Source organism: Octopus sinensis, linkage group LG26 (assembly GCF_006345805.1).
Source record: "Octopus sinensis linkage group LG26, ASM634580v1, whole genome shotgun sequence".
Classification (NCBI taxonomy): Eukaryota; Metazoa; Mollusca; class Cephalopoda; order Octopoda; family Octopodidae; genus Octopus; species Octopus sinensis.
Window position 1 is genome coordinate 4,133,926 of NC_043022.1, and position 22,393 is coordinate 4,156,318.

The following is a 22,393-nucleotide window of genomic DNA, read 5'->3' on the forward strand; positions in this document are numbered from 1 at the left end:
AGCAAGCAGAAGAAGCAGGTGCAAAAATGGTACAGAAGAATGCTGGAAGTAAATGCGAATGGTACTGACGAAAAGATGGATAAATAGAGAGATTAGGAACGAATTCTAGAGAAATGAAATGACATTGTTAGACCACCAAGAAGTGGAAACAAAACCATCCAATTTCAACTTCAACCGACATGGGAAAATATTAACCAGAAAATTCCAGAAAAATATTAGCACCATTACAGAGTGTGTGGTGTGTGTGTGTGTGGTGTAACGACAAAATGGTTTTTAGGTATAATAATAATAATAAACCTTTATATCTAGTTTTTTTCTTCTCTCTCCATCACCTTCAATTCCCAATCTTAATTTTCAAAACCGACGGCGATGTATATGTCAGCGCGTGTATGATGTGTAGGGGTGGTCATGGAATTCGGGTTTAAGGCAAAAGAAAAGAAAAAAAAAGAGAGAGGAAAAAAAAGGTCTTCAGATTAGTGCCACCTGAAATTTGTACCTGAACATTATTCCGCGCACCTTCTTCCATTCTAGGTTCACATTACTTTCCTTTCTAGGTTCACATTACTTTCCTGACGAACCAGAAGCCAGAGTTTCTTTAAAGCACCGATGTCGCCAGCAAAACCACAGAAGATACAAGCAACGAAATAAGCAATTCATACATACACCCGTACGAACCAACGCACGTACGTACGTGTGTATATCTATGCCTATACGTATGTGTATACCCAGGTACGTGTATCTATGTATGACTATATTAAAGGAAGACGAAGTATAGCGAGTGTTCACCTTTCCACTGGTGGTAAAATTTGCTGCCCAACTCCAAGTGGAACTATGTTGTTATCATTATCATTATTATTAATCTTATCGTCATTATTATGTAAGCGAGAGCAGGTTCACAAGTGGAAACTAATAAACCAAGATGACTGTTGCCTATTACATCATGGTGATAATCGGGGTGGATGGTGTCCGGGTACGGGAAGAAGAAGAAGAAGAAAGAGAAAGAGATCTACGCAAAATAGTAGCGGAAGGTTGTTTGACTGATAGCGAAAGGGGGACTCGAAGCATGGTGTGTGTGTGTGTGTGTGTGTCGGAAGCTGCAAGCACTCCTAATTCACACACACACACATACAGGTATGGGAAATATAAGCAGAACACGGCCCAGGGAATATACTGATATGCACCCATAGATGATGAATGGGAGTGTATATGTGTGTGTGTGTGTGTGTGTGTGTATATATATATATATATATGTATGTATATTCATTCCTCGCATCCAATCTACCCTTTTTCCATTGCTCAGGAGAGAGACGACGGAGAGAAAATGCTATGGATAATTTTGTTACTGTGACTACTGCTGTTCAACCTAGAGACAAGACCGTAATAAAAGGGTGTGTGTTTGATGGGGAAAAGTGAAGGTGGATAGGGCGAGTGAATGAGTTTATAGGTACAAGATGCTTGAGAGAAAGAGATACAGAGTATAAGACCCCGCCAAAAGGGGGGTAGTGGTGGAGCAGAATTGAAGTTGGGGGGGGGGTAGTCGACAGTAAGCACCACCACCCAGAGGCAGAAGAAAGAAAGAAAGAAAGAAAGAATGGTAAAGAGCAGGAAAGCAAAAGGGAGTAGTTGCCAAACAAACAAGCAGATTAGAGGCGAATGACAAGAAGTCACGCAGCGACAAGTTGGCTACTCGATTTTAATTCACACTTAAACAACACTTGGTAAATAAACATTAGTTAGGAGCAGGTCGAAATGAGTAAACACACACACACACACACACACACACAGAGAGGCCTGTCTCTAAGTATGTGACATACATACATATATATCTATATACATACATACATATATATCTATATACATACATACATATATATCTATATACATACATACATATATATCTATATACATACATACATATATATCTATACATACATACATATCTATATACATACATATATATATATATATATATATATGTATATGTGAGGATTGACAGATTTAATGAAGAACGAACCAGTGGTGACGAGTTCGGAGCAGCAGAATAGCGAATAATGGCTTAGTAAAATACATAAATAAATAATGTAATACTAGAAAAAGCAGCAGAGGCAAGTATTTAAAGATAGATGATGATCAGTTCTAGAGAGAAATATATAGAAAGATGGAGAGAGAGAGAGAGGAAAGGAGAATTAGCTGCCGTCTCTTGTATCTAACCAGACCGAAAGTGCTGCTGCTGTTAATGGTGATGGTGGTGATGGTAGTGGTGGTGGTTCGATGTAAGCTTAAGTAGGAGATCAGAACGGAAACTATCAACATGATAGACAAGCTTAGGTACACATACACAACCACTCGACTTAGTTCAATACTGTGTGTTGGACTGCTGCTTTGCAGCGATGCTGTGAAAATCCTTGCCACACACACACACACGTACAACTAGGTTTCTAGGTAGCTGCCATAGAACTCTCTCTCACAAGACAACCTGATATGAATGACGAAGTTCGGACAAGAAAGATGAAGAGAAAGATAGAGAGAGACATGGAGAGATAGATAGAGAGAGACACATGCACAGATAGAGAGAGAGAGGGAGTAAGTTAAGGGGGTGGAGCGGGGCTAATAGTCTAGAGAGAGAGAGTAGTGAGTGAGAGGAGAGACGGCTGTAAGGGTTTGTTTGTCGGATGGTGGGAGAAAAGATGACGGTGCCGTCAGCAATGGCTAAGATGACTGCAACGAAGAAAACGACTGACACAACTAACACACGAAGATAGAAGCAGAAGAAGAAGCGTAAATGGTAACAAACTGATAAACAAATAAGAGATGGGTTTAGGGTTTTGTAATGGAGCGGAATGGCAGATTAGTAAAACTGCTAGGTTGGGGGAGAATTTGCCAACACCCGCCTCACGGTCCGTGTGGTTTATTATTAAATCAAGAGCACCGTTAGAGAAGCAAGGTTGAGGTTACGAATGTTAAGGGAGGAGCAGCAAAACACGGCCTGTACCCCCTTGCAGACGGGCACGGATATATATATATATATTTTATGGACAGGTATGTATATACATGTGCGTGTGTATAGAGGTATCTTAAGGGTAGATAGAGATGTGTGTGTGTTTGTGTATAGAATGAGAGGTGTTAGGAAACCAAAAAATCTCTCAAAATCGTGTGTAGTGACATTGGGAGGAAGTCAGAGCTTTAGAGATAAGGATATAGAGAGGGAAAGGACGAAGATAAGCGAGAGAGAGTATGGAGAGGAGTGAGCGTGCGTGTAGAGAGACAGATTGTATATAGAGAGAGAGGATAGAGACAGCGTGTCTGATGAGAGCGACAGAGATAGAGTATGTGACTATGGAGAGATATAAGAGAAAGAGTATATGGTTAGAGGGAGAGGATGAGGATAGGGAGAGAGAGTGAAAGGTAGAGGATACAGAGAATGTAGAGAGAAAGTGTGAGGAGAGACAGAGAGGTGGATGATAGAGAAAGGTGCAGAAAGAGAGAGAGAGAGACAATGCCATATATATATAGAGGGGGAGGGTGAAGGTAGAGATAGATTGAATTATAGGGGAGGTAAGTACGGGGTGAGAGTTATAGAGGAAGAAAGGGGGGGAAGATTAGAGAAAAAAAGAGGACGTAAGGAAAGAATAGAGAGGGGGATAAAAAAAGAAAGGGTAAAAAAAAACGAGCGAAAGAGATATAGAGAGCTTTGGGGTGTAGGGTTAGGTAGAAAGAAAAGTGAGGGGTGGCAGGAAGTTTGAGAAGAGTAATGAAGGGGAGGGGAGACGAGAATGGACGTTTACATGTGGGTGTGCACCACTGACGGCAAGTGGAACGAGTGTATATATATATGTATGTATAGGTGCGTGTGTATATTTATATATATATATATATATATACACGCTCTCAGACGGTTTTGCTGCTAAGTTATGAAAGCACAGTAAATGGTTATTTTACTAGCACCAAGTTTGTGCTCTTCCAATGGAGCTGGGGTTTTTTTGTGTCTTTCGTTCTTTAGTCGCCAACATTGATCGGTCGATTATGAAAAAAAATAGAGAGAGAAGGTGAAGTCGAAGCCAGGATCGGGAGAACAGAAGGTTGGGTGTGTGTGTGTGGAGAGAGAGAGACAGTAAATAAAGTGTGTCTATTGAGAGAAAGTCGACCAAAAGTCTGGTACCATTAGCTTTTAAGAGTCGTCGAAGAAATAAGAAGCAATGGTATCATCACCATCATCAACATAATAATGTGTCGAGGAGGGAAGGAACAGACCAAGCAAAGAATATATATATGTATATATTGGTCGGTTGATGAAAGACCAGAGACTGTGGCAGAATTATCAGAGCAGCGGGCACCAAATGGAATCATCTTTTGCAGAGAATAACTACAGTGCAGGAGGGGGGGGGGAAAGAAGAGACACACAAACCATTCTATAGACAAAATAGTTATGAGTGCGTGTATATATATAATATATATATATATATATATATATATATATATATATATATATATATGTGATACGCATATACAGAGTGAAGGGGAAATAGCTGTTTGTATACACGTTTCGTTCATGCTTTGAAGCGTGTGTATATATATGTATACGAATACATACACACACAATGTATATAGTGTATGTATACACATATATGTATATGTAGTGTGTGTGTGTGTGTGTATATATATGTGTTATTCACACACATGCTAGTAAAGCATACACACACACACAATGTATATAGTGTATGTATATGTGTGTTGTTCACACACATGCTAGTAAAGCATACACACACACACACGTGTGTGTGTACACACGCACACCTCCAGTAACCTTCCTGTGTGAGTTCTTCTCCTCCATTCCAATCTCTCACGGAACCAAGCAAACAGTATATATATATATATATATATAATATATATATATATGGAGTATCTTGGAAAATGTGAAGAGCGACTGGCTCTCCTCTCTTATTTTCCCAAGCCACGACGAAATTCGTCCGACTCCATTCAAGCTGCCAGCAAAGCCAAGTCTGTCACTGCCGTCCGTACATTAAAATATAATATAATGTTCCCAACTATTACCACAACCGCTGCGACAGAGAGAGAGAGGGAGAGAGAGATTAAAGAGGCAGATAGGAAAGGGGAGAGAGAAAGACGGGAGAAAGAGAGTGGGAGTGCTACCAGTGACACACAGAGAGGGGGAGTGAGTGTTTATGTAATGTCGTAGAGAGAGGGGAAAGAGCGAGACGGAGAGCGTGTGTGTGTAGTGTTATAGAGAGGGGGAAGAGCGAGGCGAAGAGTGTGTGTATTGTTACAGAGGGAGGGAAAGAAGAAAGAGTGTAGGTGATGTTGTGTATAGAGAGGGGGCAATGAACGAAAGAGAGAGAGAGCGAGCGTGTGTGCGCTCTCCATCTTGGAAAAAGCTAGCAACAATAAAAGAGCAGAATATTTCACTCACCTCATTGGTTTAATTAAGCCGAACCAGTTTAGCTGATTAGAAGTAGGGGCAGTGTTGTGTCCAGTGGTGTTGTTACGAGTGAGGAGGACCAGAGTAAGGTGATGGCCGAACACTCGGTCCCCTTGTAGACCTTAAGTCAGGTGGGAGAGGCCTGAGAAACGCACAGAACCCACCGAGAAGTGTTCGCTGGAGCTGGCGAAGACGATCCAATATGGCGCCTTACCCTGCCTAGAAAAGCTGCCAGTGGTGCTACTTTGCTTACGAAGACGATGGCGACGGCGACCAGGGCAGTGGAAGCAGCCACCACACACACACACACACACACACACTGCTGCCTGTCTTCTCTCTCTCTCTCTCTCTCTCTCTCTCTCTCTGCTTTTAACAAACCGCTGCTTTGCTTATTATTATTACTACTTCCACTACCTTGGCCTCCTCGCTAACAAAACTCTTTTTCAACTCCCTGTACCATCTACTACTTTTCTGCTGATACTGCCGACTGGTTTCGCTACACGGTTTTTACTTTTTTTTCTTCTTCTCTCTCGCCTCTTCTCCAACAACTGCTGTTCCATCTTCATACACACATCATTTTTTCTCTCTCTATCACACCAGACCCCTCAATCTATATATATATATATATATATATATATATATTTTTTACCCTACCGTCTTCAATAACATTATCGTTATTATTAATTATTCCCGTAATTGTGATTAAGAGAAAAAAAAAAAAAGCCCTTTAACTGGAGGAAGTTGGAAAAAAAAAAAGGACTGAAAAAAAGGGGAGGAAAAAAAAAGCTTGGCAGGACTTTTTGACAACAAACTAATTATAAAAATTAACACCCAAGACATTATTACATTGATGGATGTGGGCGGGGAAGCAAAAGTTGGAAAGCGCGCACCTTGATTAAAAAGGGGGCGAGGCTGGCCCGAGTTGTGGACCCTGCAGGGCAGGTGGATATAACAGCGTGCAATTACAAACGAGTCATTCACCGTCGCTAATGGAGCAATTAAAAGTTAGCTAATTAATACGTAACACACGTACACAGTCAATGATCTCTCTCACAACAAGCAAAGGTTGAGAGAAATACCTCCGATTATATGTAAATACACACACACACACACACACATATATATATATGTATATATATGTATTAAATACATCAGCGTGTCTCCTCACTACTGCCTGACAATCGACGTTGGTTTGTTTACGTCCCTGTAACTTAACGGTTCGGTCGATGTAGATTAAGCACCAGGCTCAAAAATGTAACTACTGCGGTCGATTCATTCGACCCTACTAACCCTTCAGGGTGGTGCCCCAGCGTGGGCGCCGTCCAATGACTAAAATAAACAAAAAAAAATACGTCTATGTGTGTATGCTGTCTGAAAAAAAAGATAAGAAACTTGTTTATATAGTGAAAAGGAGGGGGGCAGATTTAAATTTTATTTCAGAAAGAAGCAGACTTTACAGAGAGAAAGAAGGGGGAAATGGTGACGGTGTTTGATGAAAAAGTAAATATTTGTTAATAATGTCATCGGGGGTGAGAGTGTAATTGAACGTCGCTAAGTGCTATGTTGTTAACTGTGTTGTGATGTTTTAAGTGCTAGCAACACTTGCCGCTGCCGACGACGACCAGAGAGAGGAAAAAAGCCCACTGTAGCTGACAAATATAAAAGAAGGCTGGGCAGTCAGAGACGACGATGACAAACCGACAGAAGCCGTGCTTGGACTAGATAGATACATACTAATACTACTAGAACAACAACCAATAACTACTACTGCTGCTGTTGTTAATCGGTGTTGTTTAGATTAGCATATTAACAATCCACTAAATACGGCAAACAGTCAGGCTAATTTGACGGCCCACACTCTTTCTATATCTCTCTCTCTCTCCTCTCTACTCCACATTTTAAGTACGTTTCTATTGCATAGAACAATAATGCTTTCTTTCTCTTTAGATTTTCGAAAAAAGCAATCAAACTGCAGCAGTTTTGTTGGTTTTTTCTTTTAATTTTTTTTACTTTTCAGGACAGAAAAGGTTGCGACGTGACGTTCATGCCCCTCCCAAAAAAGTATTTGCAACGACGTTAGATATATAAGATCGCGGTGGCCCGGTTTCCATCCGACTTTAAGGTGAGTTTGGGTCATTATATATATATATATATATTTATATATATATATATATATATATATATAATGACCCAAACTCACCGGAAAGTCGGATGGAAACCGGGCCACCGCGATCTTGGTTGGCGTGACGATACACATGTAACACAACCAAGCAGAAATGTAAACACTCGGTGGTCGGTCGTTCACCCGACAGTGGCTGGAGTAGAATCACGATCGATCTCTTATCGATATTTTAATTGTAAAAAAAAACCAGAACGGACACATTGGATAAATATTTACGGTCCGAAATGTCCAGAGGAATTTCTCTGATCAGAGGATATACAACTGGCTGTCGCAGATGACCTAGGGTTAAAAACGACCACGGCGAGAGAGCTTCTTTGATCTATTGGAAATAACAGCAGACTCGACTTCAATTCACATCCTGCTGCCTGAAAATAAAGGATATCCTTCGAAGTCCCACAACTCTTGGGGAAAGGAAAAAGGGTATTTTTTCCTTCTCCAAAATTTTTTTTAAAAACTATTCTTGTGTCTCATACAACGGAAATTATGATTCGGAAATCCGCCACCCTCACAACTTCTGTACTCTCTTGCTTTCCCATGACGTATGGGACTTCGAAGGATAACTATTCCATTTATAAAACTTCGCCAGAAGAAGAATAGGAGTGGCTGTGTGGTAAGTAGCTTGCTAACCAACCACATGGTTCCGGGCTCAGTCCCACTGCATGGCATCTTGGGCAAGTGTCTTCTGCTATAGCCCCGGGCCGACCAATGCCTTGTGAGTGGATTTGGTAGACGGAAACTGAAAGAAGCCTGTCGTATATATGTGTATATATATATATATATATATATATATATATATATATATGTGTGTGTGTGTGTGTGTTTGTGTTTGTCCCCCTAGCATTGCTTGACAAACGATGCTGGTGTGTTTACGTCCCCGTCACTTAGCGGTTCGGCAAAAGACACCGATAGAATAAGTACTGGGCTTACAAAGAATAAGTCCCGGGGTGAGTTGCTCGATTAAAGGCGGTGCTCCAGCATGGCCGCAGTCAAATGACTGAAACAAGTAAAAGAGTAAGAATATAGTGACCGGAATATAAAGTAAAACGCAAAAAAAATGATGGTCACGTTTGGAGTGGTTAAGCGATGACAAACTCAACCAGTCGGTCTGTAACAATTTTAGTCACAACACCCAACGACGATGGCATGGCTGGAATGTCTGCAGCTAACTTCTCCTTCACCGACCTTCGGACTCCTATTTTGTCCCTTCCAAATCAGCAACTTTAATTACTGTGGATTAATAATGCCAGTTTAATGAATGAAGTAGGCGTAAGCGTGGCTGAGTGGTCAAAAGTTAGCTTCCCGACCACAGGGCTCCGAGTTCAGTCCCACTGCATGATAGCTTGGGCAAGTGTCTTTTGCCGAGGTCGACTTTACCTTTCATCCCTTCGGGGTCGATAAATTAAGTACCAGTTACGCACTGGGGTCGATATAATTGACTTAATCCATTTGTCTGTCCTTGTGTGTCCCCTCTATGTTTAGCCCCTTGTGGGCAATAAAGAAATAAGTGTCTTTTACTGTAGCCCCAATCAAAGCCCTGTATGTGGAGTCGGTAGACAGAAACTGAAAGAAGGCCCTTTCGGTTAATATTCTTCGAGGCAGTGCTCCAGTATGGCCACAGTCTAATAACTGAAAGGAGTAAAAACAAAAACAAAAAGAAAGAAATGATAACGGAAGTCGACAAGAAGTGGGGGGGCGGGGCGGAGCCCAGCGCACAGAAATAGAATCACGCGCACACGCATACGTTTGTGTATACAAAACGGGAGTGGACATATAGTCACGCAAGTTCGCCTGGCTTCCAAGATAAAAGTACCCCTAAACAAAACAAACTTAATACGTGTACACACACACCTCCGTTGCAAAGGATATAACATTTAATCACTTAATCCATAATCGTCGGTTCGACAAAATGCACTTTGTCGAACAAACGATTACGAATTAAACGTTTAATCTGAGTTTTTCTATTCTAAGTGGTCGGACATTGCTTCCTTGAACTTCTCAACTCATCCAATATATATATAATATATATATATATATATATATATATATATATAGAGAGAGAGAGAGAGAGAGAGAGATACACACACACTGCCATATTTTCTTCCGTAACTGTCAACTCTGAAGAGCGTAGGGTTATATAATTGGGCTGTTACCTAACATCCCGTCGAAACCCTAGTGCGAAACTGATTGCTAAGATCGGCTGTAATGGATATAGGATACTGTACACTTTGATTAGTATATCCGTGCGTGTGTGTAGAAAGCAATATGTGTGTGTTCATCAATCGCTCTTTTAAATAAAAAGAATTTCTAAAATTACAGTGAAGGCAATAATAATAATAATAATTGTTATTATTTTTATTATTATTTCAAATTTTTGCCACAAGGGCAGCTTATGGGAGGTAGGGACGAGTCGATTACATTGACTGCCCCCTCTACCCCGTTCAACTGGTATTTATTTTATCGACCCCGAAAGGATGAAAAGCAAAGTCGATGTCGGTGGAATTTGATCTCAGAACGTAAAGACGGACGAAATGCCGCTAAGCATTTCGTCCAGCGTGCTAACGATTCTGCCAGTTCGCCTCAATAATAATAATAATAATAATAATAATAATTTGTTCTTTTATTGGCCACAAGGGCTGATAAAAATTAATTATAACATAAAGGGACAAAACAGGACGAAAGGTTACATACAAAGGGTTTTGTCCGTTTGTAAAATCGAGTAAAAAAACAGTTTAACAAAACGAAAAAATTCCCCCGGCAAATAGAACTAAATATATTTGCAGGTGGCAGAATCGTTAGCATACCTGATGAAATGCTTAGCGGTATTTCGTCTGCGTTACATTGTGAGTTCAAATTCCGCCAAGGTCGACTTTGCCTTTCATCCTTTCGGGGTCGATAAATTAAGTACCAGTTACGCACTGGGGTCGATCTAATCGACTTAATACCTATGTCTGTCCTTGTTTGTCCCATCTATGTTTTGCCCCTTGTGGGTAGTAAAGAAATAGGTATTTCGTCTGCCGTTATGTTCTGAGTTCGAATTCTGCCGAGGTCGACTTTGCCTTTCATCCTTTCGGGGTCGATAAATTAAGTACCAGTAACGCACTGGGGTCGATGTAATCGACTTAATACCTATGTCTGTCCTTGTTTGTTCCCTCTGTGTTTAGCCCCTTGTGGGTAGTAAAGAAATAGGTATTTCGTCTGCTGCTACGTTCTGAGTTCGAATTCTGCCGAGGTCGACTTTGCCTTTCATCCTTTCGGGGTCGATAAATTAAGTACCAGTTACACACTGGGGTCGATGTAATCGACTTAATCCCTTTGTCTGTCCTTGTTTGTCCCCTCTATGTTTATAGCCCCTTGTGGGTAGTAAAGAAATAGGTATGAAGTGATCCGAGGTCCTGGTGACTTGACTACAACCAGTTTAACAGCGAAAGACGCCGATTCGATGAAGAAGAGGCAGGAGAGAAAGAAAAAAGAAAAGCAAAAGAAAAGAAAAGAAAGACGAGTGGTGGGGGAGGAGGGGGAAGGGGGGGGGGAGAAAAACGAAAAAAAAAAAAAAAATTGAGAGAGAGGAGTTGAAAAGCGACCAAACATTGAAATGAACAGGAAACGAAAGGCAGAAATGTAAGATTGACAAAAATACACATTAAAAGAAGCATCTATTTTCGGATTTACACGTTTATTCCACTTCACTGAACTTTCGGAGTTTAATCTCTTACCTCGTTCCTCCCCCCCTCTTGCCTTCTTCAACCCTTCTTCGTAAGAGACAGAGACAGGCGGAGAGAGAGAGAAAGAGAGAGACACACGTTATATATATATATATATACATACATACATACACACGCTAATCAATTAATTAGGTTCTGTGAAGCTTATGTAGTGGAAACAAATAAGCTGTTAGCACCAATAACAGTTAAAACAAGAAAATTAACAAGGCAAACCCGTTCGCTCAACCTCAAACCGCCATCTTCCTACCACTCCCGGAACGTTTTGCTTGGAGAACGATGAGGGGTGGGGGTGGCGGCGACGACGAATGGGGTGTAGTGGTGGTGGTGGTGGCGGTGGCTGCGGGGACGAGGCGGAATGGCTGAGAATTAGAGTAAATTAACAGCGAGGAACAACCTCATTTACCGACTGATCAAACCAATACTCAGTCACTCTCCCCCCCCCGCTCTCTCTCTCCCTTTCCCCTCTTGATATGATACCAGCAGCAGCAGCAAGCCCTCCTCCCCCCACCCTCTCTACCATCCAACCATCATCCTCCACCGTTGACAATTGCTACAGATGTTTTTGTACACAAACCCTGCTATCAGTCTTTTAATCCTGTGTTGAATATTCTCTAATATTGATTTCTTTCAACACATATCCTCTAAACACACACACACGCACCGTCTTTCGTGAAAACCTCCGCTTCTTTCCCTCCAGCACTTGGCTTTCGTCGCTCTCCCTCGTCTTCAAAAACCTATCGCTTCCAACAAAGCTTTCTTTTCTCCTCTGCACCGATTTCGTGTGTATGTGTGTGTGTGTGTGTTGTGTGAACTACCAGCGAGGAAAAAAGCCTATAGACATTTAGTTCCAAAAGGAAATGAAATCGAGTTGGATAATTTCCTTAATTTTAAACAGTTACAGATCACAAACTAAGAGTGTGTTGTGCATATTATGAGGGAGGAAGGGAGAGAAAGACACTGTGTGTGTGTGTGTTTGAGAGAGAGAGAGAGAGAGACAGACAGACAGAGAGAGACAGACAGACAGACACAGAGAGCGACTAGGTTTGATTGCTAGTTACAAAGTTACAAATCTCATAATTACTCTAAGATTCAATGAAATGCCAGACTGGAAAACAAGACTCCCAGTTCTCTGCCAACAACAAGAACCAACCAGCTAAGCCCTTACTAAACTCTCCAAATATTGTTATTCATCTGAACATTACAGATCTCTCCCTCGTAATAAACGAGGTTATTATTCATTCAGGAGATCCACAACCAATAGCCTAAATCGCCCCCCCCCCCCACCGACCGCGACCCCTATAACCTTTAACCTAGCAGTGTTAGGCAATCAGTCGTCCTTGTTTTACTATTATTCGGTTGTCTTCCATTGCAAGCCATTCCCCGGCGAAGGTGGCTGAGTCTTTCGCAGACGGCATCGACTTGCTTGCTGGAGGCCGACAAATACAGGGGAATAAATATAGTCTCAGTTGTAGACCTTTGCAACTAACAGCTAATTCAACTTCGCCACTACACATATGCCCAATAAAATTCTTTATCCGCACAATATAAGTTAATCAAAAAGCCATAAAGCCATTCTTTTCGGCTGGGTTTTACGACCAGTTTTGAGCTGAATACAATTTCTTTAATACAATTCAAACTCGGCCTCGTAAAATATGCATCAATACATTGGGGGTGGGGTGGGGGGAGATGCGGCGGAGGAGGAAGAGAAGGCGGTGGAGGTGTTGGAGGAAGCGAGAGGCTGGTGGGAAAGAAATACGTAATATTCATGGAGAATATTATTCCCCTATTTCTGTATTTTCTTTCAACGTTTATTTATTTATATTGGCTCAAAGTGGAACAACAGAATTAAAACCTAACCACCAGCACATATCTATATCTATATCTATAACTATATATATATATATATATATATCAGTGAACTGTTCACACCCAACTTTGTAATTTCTTATATGTCTTGAGAAAGAGAGAGACAGGGGGTGAGAGAGCGTTAAAATAATTAGTGTTTGTGGTTTGAGATCGTGGAGTGGACTTGTATATTAATTCACAGTGGGAAAGTAATCCTAAGACCAACAGCACAGCACTGACTGAAGCTACTGTGAACTGTTTGATCTTGTGCGAGAGTCTCTGAGAAACTTGTTTAGCCAGGGCAGAAACAGAACAGAAACGGTTATCGGGTACAAATGTGTACTTTACTACACAGACTTTTATAGCGATTGCCTGACAATTGTTCGGTGTCTGTAGCAGCAAATGGCTGTACTTGGAACAGTTCTTCACCAAAAAGTTTTGCATTTTTTTTTTTTGTTCCTCGTCAGTTTTTTTGGCAAAATGACAAAGCAGTTCTGATTCCAAGGTTAACCAAATTACTTCTTCAGTTTCCTTTCCTGGTTCCATTCTGTGAGGATAAATAAAAGCCATTGCAGAAACTCGCAGCTCCCGAACATACCGCCTTAACCCTGAGCAAAAGCACCCCATTGTGCAAGTTTGGTGCTTAGAGGTCCTCAATTGTTCAACAGCTTACCTAAGCAAGTCAGAAATTTAAAAAGGACCTTTACATTAAACGAAAACATTGGATAAACTAACGATGGTACCAGACTCGGAGAAGATGACCAGCTACAGACTCAAACACAGACCCACTTCCTGCCACAAAGTGACAACAAAACTAATAGGATATAAGTTCAAGTGGTGCTCCAGCATAGCTGAAACCATTAAAAGAACCTGGATCAATTGATAGTGTGTGTGTGTGTGTGAGTTACACCTGAGTCACATAAGAATTAGGAAGCGTAAACAGAGACAGAACATTACTTTACACATTACACTAACTGGTGGAAGCACTCCATCGGCTATGACGACAAGGGTTCCGGTTGATCCGAATCAACGGAACAGCCCGCTCGTGAAATTAACGTGAAAGTGGCTGAGCACTCCACAGACACGTGTACCCTTAACGTAGTTCTCGGGGATATTCAGCGTGACACAGAGAGTGACAAAGCCGGCCCCTTGAAATACAGGTACAACAGAAACAGGAAGTAAGAGTGAGAGAAAGTTGTGGTGAAAGAGTACAGCAGGGATCACCACCATCCCCTGCCGGAGCCTCGTGGAGCTTTTAGGTGTTTTCGCTCAATAAACACTCACAACGCCCGGTCTGGGAATCGAAACCGCGATCCTATGACCGCGAGTCCGCTGTCATAACCACTGGGCCATTGAGCCTCCACTATTATACTAACAACAACAACATAAAAAGAAGACGGACATTAACAAAATGGCTACCCCCACCTCTCCTAACACTGTTGCTGCTTCTACACAATGTACTTGGTTTCTCCATGCTTTAACCCAGGAGTTCTCAATTGGGCTCCATATGGCCCTTCAAGGGTCACATAACATTTCACTGTTAAAGTTTATGAGCAATAAGATCACTTATACTTCTCCGACACACAAAATATGTGAACAGCTTTTTTTTTTATTCAATTCCTTATAATATTTAAATATAAAAATATAATGGGACTTTTTTTTTAAAAAAACATTAAATGTTTACTAGGGTCCAGTAAAATAAGAGCCAAAGGGGTCAATAGGTGAAAAAAAAATGGTCGAGAACCACTGCTTGAACCCTTCAAATATATTGTTTTCAATTGATCCTGCATCATCTGATAGTTTTGACATTTCAATGATATGATTGTTTATTTTTAAAATGACATTGTAGGCTAAGTGCAAGAGGCTGGATCTGGCCAGTTAAAAAGCTAAAAGGTTACAGAATTACCAATCAATGTATACCCATATTTAGTTTCAGGCAAGCCCTAGATTCAGCAGTTCCATGGTCACACAAGCATGTTCTAATGTTTACCCAAGACAATACACCCAAGAATCTCATTAGCTAAAGAGTCTCTATTTGATAAGAGAGCAAGGTGTGATTTGAGTGAAATCTGGCTGCTGTTTCTAACAAATGACCAAGTAGGAGCCGAAGCTACCTTGCAGTCAACGTTGAGGACAAAGAAGCGAACGTTTGAAGTTTGTCTTAGAAACTTCCGATGCTTAGAGAAAGAACCAGACTGGAACAGACTAAAAGCAGGGAGACTCACGTGCAACGCCCCCCCCCCGCCAATCCCTGAAGCGTCAAAACAAATTTTGGTTAAATCATAAAAGATGAGATTTTTATTAACACATTCCAGTGTGAAGCAAGTAAAATTTATTTGCACAAAATCCTTAAATTAATATAAGTACATCCCACCATACAAAAAAAACCAAACCCCCCAAAAAAACAACCTTGCATTATTTACAAGATTGCTATCATCATCATCGTATTTCGTCTGCTGTTACGTTCTGAGTTCAAATTCTGCCGAGGTAGACTTTGCCTTTCATCTTCTCGGGGTCGATAAATAAAGTACCAGTTTCGCACTGGGGTTGATATAATCGACTTAATCCCTTTGTCTGTCCTTGTTTGTCCCCTCTATGTTTAGCCCCTTGTGGGTAGTATAAAAGAAATATATAATCATCATCGTCGACAACAGTGTTTTAATTAGGTTTAGGCATGGCTGTGTGGTTAGAAGTTTGTTTCCCGACCACATGGTTCTGGGTTCAGTCCCACTGTGTGGCATCTGCATCAAGACCAGTCAACCAAAGCCTTGTGAGTGGATTTAGCAGATAGAAACTAAAAGAAACCGTCCACAAATATATATACGTGTGTATATCTTTTTGATTGTGTTTATCCCCACCACTACTTGACAACCCGTGTTGGTTTGTTTACATCCCTGCAACACAGCAGCTTGGCAGAAAGGGAGCGATAGAATAGGTACCAGGTTTTAAAATATAATAAACACTGGCGTTAATTTCTTCAACTAAAAATTCTTCAAGGTGGTGCCCCAGCATGGCCGCAGTCTAATGGCTGAATCAGGCGAAGGATAAAAAAACAAAAGATTACAGATAGCCTCAGAGTACTGCACCAACAAAATTTAATTATAATTGATACATTTATTGTAGATTATTCTGGAAAAACTGTCTATTTATGTTGACAGACTGTCCTTTCTAAACTGCTTTGAACCCAGAGTGCAGCAGTAGAGTCCATTGTGCTATGAGAATGTGAATTTAATATTCATGCCATTCAGCCTGATCAGAGATGTAGAGGAGACGCACAGACAGACGGTATGAATTATTCAGTATCTGAGAAGAGAATGTAACCCGGCAAGTCCAGTGAAGCACAGCAGAACTGTAACTTTTGACACACGGTTCATAAATAGCAGCCCAATTCACTGCTATGGTGTCAGCAGTTTAATGAACTGGCATTGAAAATTACTTGCCAACACCAGATCAATTAATAGGTAGATCACGGTGGCCGGCTTAAAACCAGAAGAATCTTAACACAAGAAAAACAAAAACTTCTTTGTTAATGTTATCTTAACAGTAATTGGTAATTAACAGAGCGACTTATAATTACGCGGTGAATTATTGACTTATTATATATAATAATCCAACAATAACCGCTATCTTTTTACTAACTCTGCCGCTGTCGTCGGCATTTGTTTCCATTATGAGTGGCTACAATTCACAACGCTGCCAATCCCAACTACTTTACAGAAAACAGAAAGTCAATAAAATTTGATACAAGCAAAGCTAATTACCAAAACAAGACTACAATGAAATGTTGGCTGGGAACAACCATTTTGATGATTGCTTTGGCCACAAAAGAGCCATCTCGGAGAACATTAAGCACCAATAACTACAGAAAATTCCACCAACCACACACATATATATATACATATACACACATGCATATACATACACACACACATATATATATATATCCATTGTCGGCATTGCTGCACGTGTCCTTGCTGTAGACAGAGAGATCAAAGATTATTATTTTTTTTTTGTATTTTTGTTTTAACCATTGACAAAGCTGAACATTACAGAAAAGGAATGGAGAGAGGGGGAGGGAGGGAGAGAGGGGGAGAGGAAGGGCCAATTTGGCACCCCTGCTCATGGTTATGTAGGCAGCTAGATTCGAGGACAACCACCCTTAGCTCCGTTGAATCGTTTTTGTGCTCAGGTAAACAGAATGCTAAACTTCCAGACACATTTATGCAATAGAATTAAAGAATTGGGGGGAACCCCCCCCCAAAAAAAATTCACACTACTGAGTTGGTTTGGTGAAAAGATACAGTGGAGGGGTGGGGGGAAAGAAAAAGAAGACAAATCAAAGGTTGAATAAAAATGGGGGTATTTAGTGTATCAATAGATTTATTAGAATTCAGAGAGTCATAAAATGGCCGACGGAACTAATTAACTGTGAAGCTAACGAGGACAAGAGATCAAGCATAAAAGAAAAATAGCTAGAAACATTGACATAGATACTTGGTTAATACATATATATACACACACACACAGGACGTATATATCATCATCATCATCATCATCATAATTAACGTCCGCTTTCCATGCTAGCATGGGTTGGACGGTTCAACTGGGTCTGGGGAGCCCGAAGCTGCACCAGTCCAGTCAGATCTGGCAGTGTTTCTACAGCTGGATGCCCTTCCTAACGCCAACACTCGAGAGGTAGTGGGTGATTTTATGTGCCACCGACACAGGTGACGACGGGCTGGCAAACGGCCACGCTCGGATGGTGTTTTATGTGCCACCGACACAGGTGCCAGACGAGGCTGGGACGGCCACGCTCGGATGGTGTTTTATGTGCCACCGACACAGGTGCCAGATGAGGCTGGCAAACGGCCACGATCGGATGGTGCTTGTTAACGTGCCCACAGCACGGAGGCCAGTCGATGCGGGTACTGGCTACGGCCACGTTCGGATGGTTTTATTGTGTGCCAGTGCCACCGGCACTGGTACCACAAGATACAAATTCCATTGATGTTCATCTATTTTGATTTGTTTTGATTTGATTTTCACTTGCCTCAACAGGTCTTCACAAGTGTCACAAGAAGGAAGGTATGCACAGGTGGACTGACTACGTCCCAGGTAGGGGCCATGGGTTATGGCCTGACTAGTCTTGCCGGGTCTTCGGATGGTGTTTTATGTGCCACCGACACAGGTGCTAGATGAGGCTGCGAACGGCCACGATCGGATGTGTGTTTGTCATGTGCACCGCATGACTACAGCACTGATGGATTTCTTGTGTGCCACAGGCACTGGTACCACAAGATACAAATTCCATTGATGTTCATCTATTTGTCTATTTTGATTTGATTGATTGATTTGATTGATTTGATTTTCACTTGCCTCAACCGGTCTGCACAAGTGTCACAGAAGGAAGGTATGCACAGGTGACTGACTAGTCTTGCCGGGTCTTCGGAAGGTGTTTTTATGTGCCACCGACATATATATATATACATATACACACATATATATAGAAGGCGAGCTGGCAGAATTTTTAGCATGCTGGACAATATGCTTAGCAGCAGCATTCTGCTGAGGTCAACTTTGCATCCATCCTTTCAGGGTCAATAAAACAAGTACCAGCCAACCACTGGGGTCAATGTAATTGTCTTAGCCCCTAGCCCCCCCCACCCCCACCCGAAATTGCTGGCCTCGTGTCGAAATGTGAAACCAAGAAGACTTGTCAAGTTGAGAGAGATTGTAGTTACGGCCATTGCCAGTGTCCAGTAAATGGAACCCATGCCGGTGGCACATAGAAAGCACCCACTACACTCTTGGAGTGGTTGGCATGTTAGGAAGGGCATCCAGCTGTAGAAACCATGCCAAATCAGACAGGAACCTGGAGCAGCTCTCCAGCTTACCAGTTCCAGCCAAACTGCTTAATCCATAACGAAATGGAAAGCAGACGTTAAATGATGATGATGATCTATATCTATATACATATAAACACAAACACACACACACACACATCTCACAAAAAAGGATTAGAACAGGTAAAACACATTCCATTCCTTACATTTTTAGGATCTTTATTTGCATACTTAGCAGCTTTAACCCTTTTGTTACCAACTTGGCTGAAACCGGTTCTGGCTCTGTAGCACAAATGTCTGTTTTCAAAAGTTCTGAATTAAAATCTTCCACCAAACCTTAGTCACAATTTATGTTCCTAACACTAGCTTAACGATAACTAAGTCATTTTACTAAATTCTTTTGTTATATCAAAAATAATTGAACGAAAAATAGAGCATCTTAAAATAAATACAGTAATGAAAGGGTTAATTGCTAAACCTTGGCAAGTTCCATGTTGACAGCCAGTTTATTGAAATTCATTAAAACTTCAATATGGGACGAAATATCAGACTTATATAAATAAATGCTTTTTACTGTATATTGTCCACCTTTAGTCATCAACACTAGTTGCAAAAGTGCATTAAGCTTACCAACATCCTACACTTGGACACCTGGATCACACTCTCCCTCTTTTTCTACACACACACAAACACACCTGGTTAATATATATGTTTAAACATTGTTGGTACATATATATTTATATGGTTAATGTAAACACATACATGGTTAATATAAACACCTATACATGTTAATATAAACGATTATACATGTTAAATATATACATTCATACGTGCAGTCATTCGTAATGTAACAACAAAAGCTGGGATGAGGGAAGAAACACAAAAATAAAACTCCTTTTATTTAATGCCAACAAACGGTATATTATATATTCCACAGTTTGCGACTACTGCAGTAAAGTCATTACAAGGTGTGGAATAAATAAACAGTCGTGGATAGAGAAAGATTTCCTTTTTTTGTTTTTTTTCTACCAAAATCTACAAAAACCCAACATCGTTTTTAATGACCGTATGCAAATTCCTCAGCCATAAAATACTATATTGCTACACATTCCATTAGCATGACACTTTCATGTTTAGTTACTAATAAACTAATCACATAAAAAGAGCCACTAAACCTACACAGTACAACAACAAAGAAAGAACCAGCGTCGTCGTGAGAGATAGGAGAATGTTTGCTCGAAGCAAAGATAATTTAATCTGTTTTCAAATTTTGACATAAGAACTAGGAACCTATCTGATACGTTTAATGGACAGACGCAAGAGTATGTTAGGAAATTCTAATCAGTCGCAGTAAATTAATGTTTATACACAGCCATTACGGGAGGAGGGGGCGTTAGTGTTGATTATAGTTCTTTGTTATGTTCCTTGTTGTCTGGTACCACAGCTAAAACCAAGGCGGTACTACAACTTGGTTTACGATACTTTAATATGTATGTATGTATACACACACACACACACACACATACGTGTGAAACGTAGATCAAGTATGATACAGAGATTACACAATAGCAGTAAAAAGGTTTTAGAATTTGGTAAATTAAATGGAGTCAGAGAGATTGGCGCCATTTAAGTGGTTGGTCAACAGTCTACTGTGCATGCTGTTTTTAAAGTATCCGCTTAAAATATATTTCGCCGAAGTAGCTTCCTCTCTGACCAGGGAGTTCCTTATGGAACTAAACGACAAATTCATTGTCCATTACCCAAATCTACAGCAACCGGAGTGTGAGTTTTACAGCTGGATGCCATCTGAATCCAACCATAAAATGGAGTTTAATAACCCAATCTGTTGAAGTAGTTTAACCTATAAGTGGCCATTACCCAAACATTCAGGCTAACAATGTTGGCGATTTTCAAATTCACTAAAATGTTATTTGATGATCTAATACAGCAATACTGGATTTACTTAAACAAATGCTAACCGCTGTGAACTGGAACTGGAACTTACCGCTGACACCTCGTATTTCACTCAGTCACACTGCCTGCTGTTTAATTACATGGAAATATAATTCTTTATTTTTGCAATTTTACAATATTTCTTAATTAAACTTTAATATTTGGAAACACTCCATCGGTTACGACGACGAGGGTTCCGGTTGATCCGAATCAACGGAACAGCCTGCTCGTGAAATTAACGTGTAAGTGGCTGAGCACTCCACAGACACGTGTACCCTTTACGTAGTTCTTGGGGATATTCAGCGTGACACAGAGAGTGACAAGGCCGGCCCTTTGAAATACAGGCACAACAGAAACAGCAAGTAAGAGTGAGAGAAAGTTGCGGTGAAAGAGTACAGCAGGGATCACCACCATCCCCTGCTGGAGCCTCGTGGAGCTTTAGGTGTTTTTGCTCAATAAACACTCACAACGCCCAGTCTGGGAATCGAAACCGCGATCCTATGACCGCGAGTCCGCTGCCCTAACCACTGGGCTATTGCGCCTCCAACACTTTAATATTTAGCACTCCTTGAACCCATGTCAAAGATACAGAATAAAATATTTTCTCAAATTATGAAAATGTACCACCAGGGGTTGCATATGGTGGCTAAGTGAAGTTTGTGGTGAACCACCAGTGGTCCCATGTGGCAGTTAATGTGGTAAAGACAACTAAGACTGCCAAACTATTTTCTGGGAGTCGATCACATGATGGAAACACCCAAATTAAACTTAGAACGCCCAACCAAATCACCCTTATTCAGAAAGGGCTCAGCAGACAAACGAAAAGCTTGACTGTCATGAAATACAAATGGATTGAAAGCAGCTATGTTGTAGCTGTTAGCATTGTATGAGGGCTCAACTTGGGAAATGCTTTAAACTGCCATCCCTAAAAATTGGTGCTTCCTGGTTGAAAGGCATCACATTGAAAGGAAGATTTACAAACTACATCTGTGTAGCTAGCAGTTCTTGCTGACAGTACCATTCCCCTCAAAAGTCAAGAAAGACCAGACCACCTTTGAAGTAAGCGCTGTACCGAATAACTTGGTACAATTACAGAAAATGCTAAAATAAGTGGATCACTGGCTTGGGACACACACACACTAGCAATGATGTAACTCAATAAATGATGCTTTTCCGTTCTACCATTTAGTCAAACAGACTCCATTGAACAATTGAAATATGTCTACTGGGATCAAACAGTTGGAGAAGACCTCAGGAGACATACAGCTACACATACACACACACTTGTAGCCAGCTATATATATATTATTATATATATATATATATATATTATATATATTATATATATATCTAATGTAGGATAAAATTTTTTTCGAAAAAAATATTCTTTTCCAAAAAAAAAATTTTATCA

The 22,393-nt window shown here is 40.8% G+C and overlaps 1 protein-coding gene across 4 annotated transcripts in view; it reads right to left on the minus strand.

Annotated features, from left to right (window-relative positions):
- Positions 1-22,393, minus strand: part of LOC115224734 (arginine-glutamic acid dipeptide repeats protein) — a 453,168-nt gene that overhangs the window by 78,100 nt on the left and 352,675 nt on the right. The window lies entirely within an intron of this gene.